The sequence below is a fragment of the Zingiber officinale genome, chromosome 7B (assembly GCF_018446385.1).
Source record: "Zingiber officinale cultivar Zhangliang chromosome 7B, Zo_v1.1, whole genome shotgun sequence".
Lineage (NCBI taxonomy): Eukaryota > Viridiplantae > Streptophyta > Magnoliopsida > Zingiberales > Zingiberaceae > Zingiber > Zingiber officinale.
Window position 1 is genome coordinate 116,096,906 of NC_055999.1, and position 11,488 is coordinate 116,108,393.

Consider the following 11,488-nt stretch of genomic DNA (forward strand, 5'->3'; position numbering starts at 1 on the left):
GACGACAGTAAATTTGTAATTTTTCTCTCTTCTTCGTAACAGAGACCTTTTTTTCCCCTTTCTCTTCTACTTTGTTTTGTTTTACTCTCTTTGTATCATTACTAAGTTCATCGAAAGATATGACAAAAAATGAATACACTTACTCTCAGTATTTCCTTCAATTTATTTTATGACCAACACGAAAAAAAATAAACTACGAATGACTAATAATGAAAGTTCATCGAAAGATGAACTTAACCGAGTTGCTAATGAAGAAAATAAATTTCTTCTCTTTTACTTTTTTTTTTTTCATCCTATTTTCGGTCTTTCTTTTATTTTTTTCAACAAGCAACTTTTTACAAGTTGACTTTCTTCCCTTTGTCCAACCACAACAAGAGTAAATTATTCTTTTCTTCTTACATTGAGTTGTAAAATATAAATTTTATTTAATTAAATTACTAGTTAGGTTAATTATTTAGATCAGAATGAAGATATTATAGGTAAGAATATTAAATATTATAAGTGATACGGTGCATAATAGTGGGAACCAATAAAGTCGGATAGTCAGAAGTTAAGGGGACGTGATAGTCAGAAGTCAAGGGAATGTGACAGTCGACGGTTAGGAAAAGGAGAAGCAGGACCGTGGGATTACGTAGCAACATAGTTCCCGGTTGGGTGCTCGTAGACCAGGACTCCATATCATATACCCTGGTCTAAAACATGAGGGGTAGTTGGAGTAATATCTGACCAGGATCCGATTGGTCGGGTTCTCACGGATCGATTATGTCCAAGTCTGGTTCTCTCAGCAAGTTAACTCCCGATCAGTCAACTCCTGGTCGGTTCTTGGGCGATCTCATCACAGCTCCCGACCCCTCAAGCTTTAGGCTAGGTATTATACCCAACAGAACAGCCTGAGCTGCCCTATTCATTCTCGGTCGAGCCAGAAGGTCGGGACAAGAGGTGTTACACGATAACGAGGCCAGGGAATCGTAACCACCTGTCAGAGTATAACTGCTGAATGTCAGGGAATATTCCAACCATCTACGGTCACCTGCGAATGGAACCTTCCTTCAGTCTATAGGAGGATGTCATGTGTCCTCTATCACCCGACAGGTCCTGATACCCGACATTCTCTGACATCAGTCAGGCTCCAGAAGGTACACACTGTCATATTAAAAGAGAGATTCTCTCCCTTACGTAGGTACGCTCTCTCGCACATTCACACTTGTCTTCTACTTTCTTTTTCCTTCGTACACTGTTCTTTTGGGGGAAAAGTATCTGATTTGAGCGTCGGAGGGCTTGCTCCGGGGACTTTTTCCCTGGTTTCTGGCCTCTAACGACCATGTGTTTGTCTGAGTGTGTGCAGAACTTAGGTACCGTCGGCTTAGTCATCGTCGTCCGTTAGCACCACGTGGGAGTCCATTTTTGGAAGCGCATAAGAGAAAGGTATCTCAGTCGCCCCTCCGTCAATGCCAACAACAACTCATCCGACCTTTATCCGACTCAGATTCCGGACAGGATCAATTTGGCACTGTCTGTGGGAACTTTCTTCACCTGTTCTGGAACGTGAAGATAGAGGACACCAGACGGATCAACGTGACCATGACGGCAGGAGAATACGAGCTGTTCAAGGAGGCCAAGAGGCGAGCGACTTCCGAAAAACAGACCACTACTTCGCGATCGTATAAAATGCCAGCAGTTTCTAAGGACCCGACTCATGTTTCTGATAGAGGGTCTAAGAGGAAACAACCTGAAGAGTTCCCCCCGGGCTTTTATTGAAAACCTGACCCAGACTATTATCACAAGTGCCCGGACTGTTATAATAAGAAAGAGCAACCGCAAGCCTCTATGACGGAAAGCTCCCCGCCCAAGGACTCAAAGAAGGGGAAAGACATAGTCCTCAGGGAGGAGCCCCGAGGAGAGCCTGATGAGCAAGTTTCTTTTTTTCTAAGGGTACTAGAGGAGAAACTACCAAAGGGGTACAAGCCCCCGGCCATTGGAGAGTACAATGGTAGCAAGGATCCGGAGGATCATCTCCGTAAATTTCAGAACGTTGCGCTGTTGCATCAATACAGCAACACTATTAAGTGCCAAGTGTTCTTGAATACTCTATCTGGTTCGGCACAGAAATGGTTCGATGGATTGTTGAACGAATCCATTACCTGTTTCCATGATTTCAAAACTGTCTTCCTGCGCCACTTCACCAGCAGCAGGAAGTACCATAAGACATACCACTGTCTCTTCGCCCTCAAGCAAGGGTCGACTGAGCCCTTGCGAAGTTATATCAAGCGCTTCAACCAGGTAGCCCAGGACGTCCCCTCCGCTATCTCGGAAACACTGATGAGTGCCTTCTCTCATGGACTAGTAGAGGGGGAGTTCTTCTGAGATCTCATTCGAGACCCCGTGAAGAATTTCGATGAGATGCTGGGGAAGGCCGCTAACTACATCAATGTAGAAGAAGCTCAGGCAGCTCGGCGAAAGACGGACAAGGCGCCTACTCCCGCCAACAAACCAAAGAAGAGGTCACCCCAACCACCAGCTCAGCCTCTTCCTCGCACCCGGGATGCCCGACCGCCCTTCCCTCTCGGTCAGGATCTCAGGCCGGTTCCACGTGTGGCAGCTGTCCAAGGCCCAAGGCCCGAACTGTGGGGGTCGCGTTACTGTACTGACCATAGGTCTTATACCCATGCCACAAATGATTGCTTTTAGTTCACCCGAGACTCGGCGCGCTGCTGAGCTGTGCTTGCCTCCACCTGAGATCGCACCGAGGATGCTGGCCAGCCAATAGCCCGTGGCAGGTCAGTCTAGCAGACCCTTGCCCGACAATGTGGGACAAGGGAATCAATAGCCCAGTTGCAACCAGGAGCCCGGGGAAGCTCGGGAAGAGGAGAACAGGGGAAACACGATTATCCATGAGATTGGCATGATCTCCGGGGGGCCCGTAGATGGAGACTCCGCTAGGGCTCGGAAGTCTCACGAGTGGCGCCTGGAGATACACACTGTAGGATGCAGCCGGGAGCAAGCTGTGGGGCCCATCATCAGCTTTGGGCCCCAAGACCTGGAGGGGCTGGAGCTCCCTCACGACGATACCCTAATAATCAAGGCTGTCATCGCCAACAGTCGCGTGGCCAGAGTTTTTGTAGATACCGGAAACTCTGTCAACGTGCTGTTCAAGAGCACGTTTGAGAGCATGTAAATCGACACCAGTGAACTCCAGCCCGTGGCTACTTTATTGTATGGCTTCACTGACAATGAAGTACGATCCTTGGGCCAGATTAAGCTAGCCATATCTTTGGGTAGCGAGCCCTTAGTGAGAACGCGGAGGAGCACCTTCATAGTGGTGGATTCGCCATCCTCATACAATATCATCTTAGGGAGACCGACATTGCACGAGTTCCGGGCGACAATCTTCTGTTGGTGCGGTTAGCACTAACGATTTAACCCAGGTTTTGATGAATGACAAATCAGGTTAAGTTAGTCTGTTGTTGTCTGACACTTTGATAAAGTGCGCAGGAGAAGTCCAGACAGGTCGACGGGCCGACCAGATGTCTGGCACGAAGTCCAGCTAGGTCGACGGGCTGACCGGATAGCTGGCGAGAAGTCCAAGCGGGTCGACAGGCTGACCGGACGCTTGGCGAGAAGTCTAGCTAGGTCGACGGGCTGACCGGATAGCTGGCGAGAAGTCCAGACGAGTCGAAGGGCTGACCGGACGTCTGGCAGGTAAGTAATGTTAGGATCCTTTGTACGGCTAGAGAGGGGGGTGTGAATAGCCGACCCCAAACTTTCGCGTTTCTTCCTACGATTAGGTTAGTGCAGCGGAAATACAACGTAGAAAGAAAACAAGAGAAGAAAGACAAACCATATAACGAGGTTCGGAGATGTACTCCTACTCCTCTGCGTGCCCGTAAGGTGGACGAAGCCTATCAATCCGTCGGTGGATGAGTCCCCGGAAAACCGGCTAACAAAAACTCCTTATGGGTGGAGAAACCTCGCCACAATCTTTTGCAAAAGCAATACAGGATGATCCGGCGGTGAGAATGGGGGGCCCACCTTCTGAAGGGTCCCAACCTAAGGACGGATGGAAGGCTGGCCAAGAGGGTAATGGTCCGAGCGGAGCTAGAGATAACCCATCCGTGGGCTTGGGTTTCCGACGCCAAGGCAAGAAGATCGAAGGGCCGAGCGGAAGTCCGCTCGGCTGGGACCGAAGGGCCGATCGAGTGATCCGTTCGGCCAGGATAGGGGCGAGGGTACAAAGGTGGCCGAACGGCCTATGCGCTCGGCTCGGGTTATGGGATATCAGCAGGAGCACGTCCGATGATTATGCCTTGCACAAAATCGCACGATGGAAGATCTTGCTGTCACATCATGGGAAGGTTGGCGCAGTAACAGTATGTTCTCATGGACGTCTTCCTGACAGATCCATGATTCAGGCATGGCCCTTCTGACAGACCCATACTTGAGCATGGTCAAAGGCATGTGGTTGCTTTGACTGGAGCACCCAGGTTTCCTCCAGAGGTCTATATAAGGCCTCCATTTCTCCACCAGAGGTATGCGAAATCTTGATTTGGGAGCCACCTTTTTGTTATTCCTCGCCTGACTTGAGCGTCGGAGGACCGTCGCCGGGACACCCCTCCCGGCTCGGTTTTGTTGCAGGTTCACCGGAGCATTCGAGGACTCCGCAGGAAGCGCCACGTGCCCAGCGTCCCTTGACTCCTGATTCGGACAGGATCAAATTGGCGCCGTCTGTGGGAACGCTCCTGCATCCGATCGGAAGCAATGGATGAGGCTGGACGACAACACGCGGTGACGCTTTCAACCGAAGAACTCGAAGCTCTGGTCGAGATGAGGGCTGCCAAACTAGTGGAGCAAAGACAAAAAGCAACAGCCGAGCGGCCGGAACAACAAGCGACATCTGCGTCCGGTGGCCGAGCGGAAGCACCTCAAGCCACCGTCGCATTCCATCGAGCCTTATTTCGCACCCCTGAAGCAGCACCAGCTCGAAGAGATAGAGGCTCCTCTTCAGACGAAATGCCAAGGCGGGACGACAGAAAAGGGAAAGCCCCCCGGACGGACTCATCTCCCGAGCGGACCAACCGCCAATTTTCGGAGGTCATTCTGCGAGATCCTCTGCCCAAGCACTACGTGCCCCCTACGATCGGCGAGTATAATGGAACAACGGACCCGGATGATCATTTGGGTAAGTTTGACAACACAGCCACACTCCATCAATACACCGACGGAGTGAAGTGTCGCGTCTTCCTTACCACTCTATCGGGATCGGCTCAACGGTGGTTCCGGAGGTTGCCGGACGGATCTATCACAAGCTTCAAGGATTTCCGAACGGCCTTCCTCCACCACTTTGCTAGCAGTCGGCGGTATCAGAAAACAAGTGTTAGCTTGTTCGCCATCAAGCAAGGACCAAAAGAGTCGCTCCGAGCTTACATCCAGCGATTCAACCAAGTGGCAATGGATATCCCAACGGCCACATCGGAGACGATGATGAACGCCTTCACGCAAGGCCTTGTGGATGGGGACTTCTTCCGGTCACTCATCCGAAAGCCGCCCCGAGACTATGATCACATGCTGCACCGGGCCAACGAATACATAAACGTGGAAGAAGCTCAAGCAGCTCGGAAAAAGGAAGCTCCAACCGAACGTGCACCTGTTCATGCCGAGTGGAAGCCGCACGCCGCTCAGCAACCACCCAGAGGACCGAGGGCTGAAGCAATTCGATCCTCCCATACCAGATCGCACGTACAAGAAGTGGCTGCCGCTCGGCCCAAGCCAAAGAAGAGGTGGACCCCTATGTTCTGCTCCTTCCACCAGTCAAATACGCACAACACGAGGGATTGTCGAAGTCTTCCCTTCGTGACTAACCCCATTCCCAGGAAAGTCGAACGACGGTCTCCTCCCGTCGATAGAAGACAAAGGACCTGTGGAGCTGACCGGACCCGCACCGAGAGGCGACATCACCAAACGCCCGATCGGCACCGATCCCCAAGACAGGAGAATCGCCGGGCGTCCAGGGAGCGATCCCGACCGTCCACTCGGGAGGAGGAAAACCGGAGCAATACTGCCCGGGGCGAGATCAGCGTCATTGCTGGCGGGCCGACCGGAGGAGACTCCAACCGAGCGAGAAAGGCGGCCGTCCGACAGCTGCAGATCCATGCGGTCGGCTGTAGCCAAGAGCGGTCGAGTGGACCGGAAATTACTTTTGGGCCCGGAGACTTAGAAGGGGTAGAAGTGCCCCACGACGACGCACTACTCATTAAAGCGGTAATAGCAAATTATACCATTCACCGCATATTTGTTGACACAGGGAGCTCAGTCAACATCATCTTCAAGAAGGCATTCGATCAACTACAAATCGATCGAGCCGAGCTGCTGCCCATGACGACCCCGCTCTACGGGTTTACGGGGAGAAGAGCCGCTCCGGAGGACCAGAACAATAAATTTCGTGGTGGTAGACTCCCTATCATCCTACAATGTCATTTTGGGACGACCGGCGCTCGGCGAATTCCGAGCGGTTGTTTCAACCTTCCACCAAAAGATAAAGTTCCCCGTGGAAGACAAAGTAGGAGAAGTGCGTGGAGATCAGCTAGCAGCTCGGCGATGTTATATAGAGATGATCCGAGCAGAAGCTTCTTCCGCTCGGAAGGCCCCCCGAATCGAGGTACACGCCATAACCGAGAAACCTCCTGCTTTAATTTATGATGAAAAGGAGGAAGTTCAGATCCATCCGACCCGATCGGAGGCCACCACTTTCATCGCCTCAGATCTGGAGGAAAAACAGAAGGAGAGGCTGATCCAATGCCTCCAGCGAAATCATGATGTCTTTGTCTGGTCGACACATGAGTTGCCCGGAATTTTGCCGAGCCTGACGCAGCATGAGTTACATGTCCGACCGGACGCTCGGCCAGTGAAGCAGAAAAAAAGAGATTTTAGCGCCGAGCAGAATGCCATAATCCGGGCGGAAGTAGAAAAACTTCTGAAGGCAGGCCACATACGCGAGGTGCAGTTCCCGAGCTGGTTGGCCAACGTAGTCTTGGTCTCCAAGCCGGGTGGCAAGTGGAGGGTCTGTATCGACTTTCGAGACTTGAACAAAGCGTGCCCCAAGGATTTTTATCCTCTGCCCCGGATAGATCAGCTGGTGGACTCTACGGCAGGCTGCGAATTAATTTGCATGCTTGACGCCTACCAAGGATATCATCAAGTGCCGCTCGCCCGGGAAGATCAAGAAAAGGTGAGCTTCGTAACGGCCGACGGCACATACTGCTACAATGTGATGCCGTTCGGATTGAAGAATGCCGGGGCCACCTATCAACGCTTGATGAACAAGGTATTCAAGGAGCAGATCGGGCGGAATCTGGAAGTTTACGTGGACGACATTCTTATCAAATCCGTCCGAGCAGCCGATCTTTTCAAGGATATGGAAGAAACCTTCCGAACACTGCGCAAATATGGAGTCAAGCTAAATCCCCAGAAGTGCCTGTTCGGAGCTAAAGGAGGGCGTTTCTTGGGGTATATAGTGACCGAGCGGGGGATCGAAGCAAATCCCAACAAGGTGAAAGCACTGCAAGACATGCCGCCCCCAAGAAATACAAGAGAAGTGCAAAGGTTGACCGGTCGGATAATTGCTTTATCCAGATTCATCTCCAGAACCGCCGACCGGAGCCTGCCGTTCTTCAAGATCCTGCGAAAGGCTACTAAATTCCAGTGGGATGAAGAGTGTGACCGAGCATTTGAAGAGTTGAAGACCTATCTAAATTCCCTACCTGTACTGGCCAAGCCGATCGGGGGCGAGTCACTGTATATGTACCTGTCGTCAACTGAGCATGCTGTAGGCTCAACACTTGTGAGGGCTAGCGGCGAAGAGCAGCCGGTGTATTTTCTGAGCCATATTTTGAAAGATGCTGAATCTCGCTACACCGGGCTCGAGAAGTTGGCCTTTGCTTTGGTTCTAGCCGCTCGGCGCCTTCGACCGTATTTCTTGGCCCACACAATCATTGTCCGGACGAACAGTCCACTCGGAAGAGTCCTGTTGAATCCAGAAGCGTCCGGACGGCTTATCAAGTGGACAACAGAATTAAGCGAGTTTGACATCCAGTACCAGCCTCGCCCGGCGATTAAGGCCCAATCCTTGGCTGATTTTGTGACCGAGGTACAGAGGCCAGAACTGGAAGCTCTATGGAGGATATATGTGGATGGGTCTTCCACTCGGCTCGGAAGTGGGATTGGGATATTGCTTATCTCACCGCAAGAAGAAAAGATGCGCTTATCCGTCCGGCTGGATTACAAGGCTACCAACAACGAAGCAGAGTATGAGGCTATTATAGCCGGATTACAGGCAGCACGGCATGTGGGAGCCGGTCGGGTGACACTCTATTCCGATTCACAGTTGGCCGCTCAACAACTTTCTGGTGCCTTTGAAATCAATAACGTTCGGCTTAAGCGCTACGCTGAAGCCTTTGAAAAACTCAAAGCCACTTTCCGAGAGGTCCTTATCCAGAAGATTCCCCGAACGGAGAACCAGGCAGCCGATGAGTTGGCCAAACTAGCAAGTTCTATAACGCCGATCGCCGTTCAACAACCAATCGAAAGAGTACTACTGGTGGCGCACGTCGATCGGATGGAAGGCCTCTCATTTCCAAGCGACTGGAAGACATCCATCATAGAGTTCCTCCAATCGGGAAAAATACCTGCCGACCGGGACGAAGCCCAGCTGCTCAGGAGAAGGGCCGGGCGGTTTACACTCATTGGAGATCAGCTGTACAAGAAAGCTTTCTCGCGCCCTTTGTTGAAATGTGTAAGCTCAGAGGACTCAGCGTACATCCTTCAGGAAGTACACCAAGGATCATGCGGCGGTCATCCGGGAGGACGCTCGTTGGCCAAGAAGATCCTTTTGGCCGGGTACTTTTGGCCAACATTACAAGCAGACGCCGCTCGGACAGTATCTACCTGCCTTTCATGTCAGAAGTATCACAACTTCTCCCACCGACCGGCAGAGGAGATGAAGGCATCAACCATCTCATGCCCGTTCGATCACTGGGGAATGGATATTGTAGGTCCATTTCCGATGGCGACCGGGCAAAGGAAATTTTTACTAGTGGCGGTAGATTACTTCTCCAAGTGGGTGGAGGCCGAGCCGCTCGCAAATTACTGAACAAATGGTGAAAAAATTCATCTGGCAACACATCATTTGTCGGTTCGGCATCCCTCGCCGACTAGTGTCCGACAACGGGCGGCAGTTCACAGGGAAGATGTTAGAAGATTGGTGCAATAGCTACGGCATTGAGCAACATTTCACATCCGTGGCCTATCCTCAGAGCAATGGACAAGCTGAAGTCGCCAACCGGGAAATTCTTCGACCATGTGGGAGGGAGTTGGCCAGATGAAGTGCCAAGCGTCTTGTGGGCCATCCGGACGACGCCAAAAGAAGGGACAGGAGTCACCCCGTTCCATTTGGTATACGGAGGTGAGGCCGTCATTCCGGTTGAAGTCGGCGTCGAGTCCGCTCGGATCCAGTGCTATGATGAAGGCAATGCCGAGCGGAGAAATATGGAGCTAGATATGGTCGAAGAGGAGAGGGCAAAGGCGTCCGTCCGGCTGATGACATATCGTCAGCGGATGAAACAGAACTACAACCGACGCGTCATTCCCAGATCATTCCAAGTCGGCGATCTTGTCTGGAAGAAGGTCAAGCCGATTGGCGACGTCGGTAAGCTGGAAGCTCCATGGGCAGGTCCTTTCAAAATCATCGAAAAGCTCCGTTCGGGCGCATATTATCTGGAGGATGAAGACGGTCGGCAGCTAGATAGGCCGTGGAGCGCGAACCACCTCCAGCCTTATAGGGCGGGGTGAATGGGGTATCACTGTAAATCACCACGTGTACATTTTCCGACCGATTACTGAAAATGCAGAAATGGAAAGTCAGAAGAGCGAAAATAAGGCTTGATCATTAAGAGCCGAAGGCCCCCGAGCCGTTCGGACGGGAGGTTTATATCCGAGCCACAGGCTCAAACACGAAGACCCCGAGCCGTTCGGCCGGGCTGCATACTATTATGGCAGGATGAGAAACCAAAACCCTGCGCTGATCAGGATGATAGAGGGAGGTTATTGCCTAGGAGCGAAGGCCTGAGCCGCTCGACCAGGTACATTATAGCCGAGACTACCTCGAAGAGGGTTATATGCGAGCCAAGAGCTCGATGTGAAGGCCCGAGTCGTTCGGCTGGGTATATAGTCTCACTTGGAGACCGACGAGCACCGTCGTTAAAAATCGAGAGCCGCGCCGACCGGCTATAAAAACCGCGCCGACGAGCACCGTCGTTAAAAATCGAGAGCCGCGCCGACCGGCTACCGACGAGCACCGTCGTTAAAAATCGAGAGCCGCGCCGACCGGCTATAAAAACCGCGCCGACGAGCACCGTCGTTAAAAATCGAGAGCCGCGCCGACCGGCTATAAAAACCGCGCCGACGAGCACCGTCGTTAAAAATCGAGAGCCGCGCCGAACGGCCGCACCGCCGACGAGCACCGTCGTTAAAATCGAGAGCCGCGCCGGCTCTATAGCCCGGACTTAAAACCCCAAAGCCGCGCCGACCGGCTATAAAAACCGCGCCGTCGAGCTCCGACGATAAATATCGAGAGACGAGCCGGCGCCTATAAATAGTCCGCGCGAACGAGCCGTCTAGCCCAGACGTTAAACCGCAAAAGCCGCGCCGACCGGCTATAAAAACCGCGTCAACGAGCACCGTCGTTAAAAATCGAGAGCCGCGCCGACCGGCTATAAAAACCGCGCCGACGAGCACCGTCGTTAAAAATCGAGAGCCGCGCCGACCGGCTATAAAAACCGCGCCGTCGAGCTCCGACGATAAATATCGAGAGACGAGCCGGCGCCTATAAATAGTCCGCGCGAACGAGCCGTCTAGCCCAGACGTTAAACCGCAAAAGCCGCGCCGACCGGCTATAAAAACCGCGCCGACGAGCACCGTCGTTAAAAATCGAGAGCCGCGCCGACCGGCTATAAAAACCGCGCCGTCGAGCTCCGACGATAAATATCGAGAGACGAGCCGGCGTCTATAAATAGTCCGCGCGAACGAGCCGTCTAGCCCAGACGTTAAACCGCAAAGCCGCGCCGACCGGCTATAAAAACCGCGCCGACGAGCACCGTCGTTAAAAATCGAGAGCCGCGCCGACCGGCTATAAAAACCGCGCCGACGAGCTCCGACGATAAATATCGAGAGTCTATAAATAGTCCGAGCGGACGCGTCGCCTAGCCCAGACGTTAAAACGAAAGCCGCGCCGACCGGCTATAAAACCGCGCCGTCGAGCTCCGACGATAAATATCGAGAGACGAGCCGCCGTCTAATAGTCCGCGCGAACGAGCCGTCCAGCCCAGACGTTAAACCGCAAAAGCCGCGCCGACCGGCTATAAAAGCCAACGAGCACCGTCGTTAAAATCGAGCCGCGCCGACCGGCTATAAAACCGCGCCGACGAGCACCGCGTTAAAA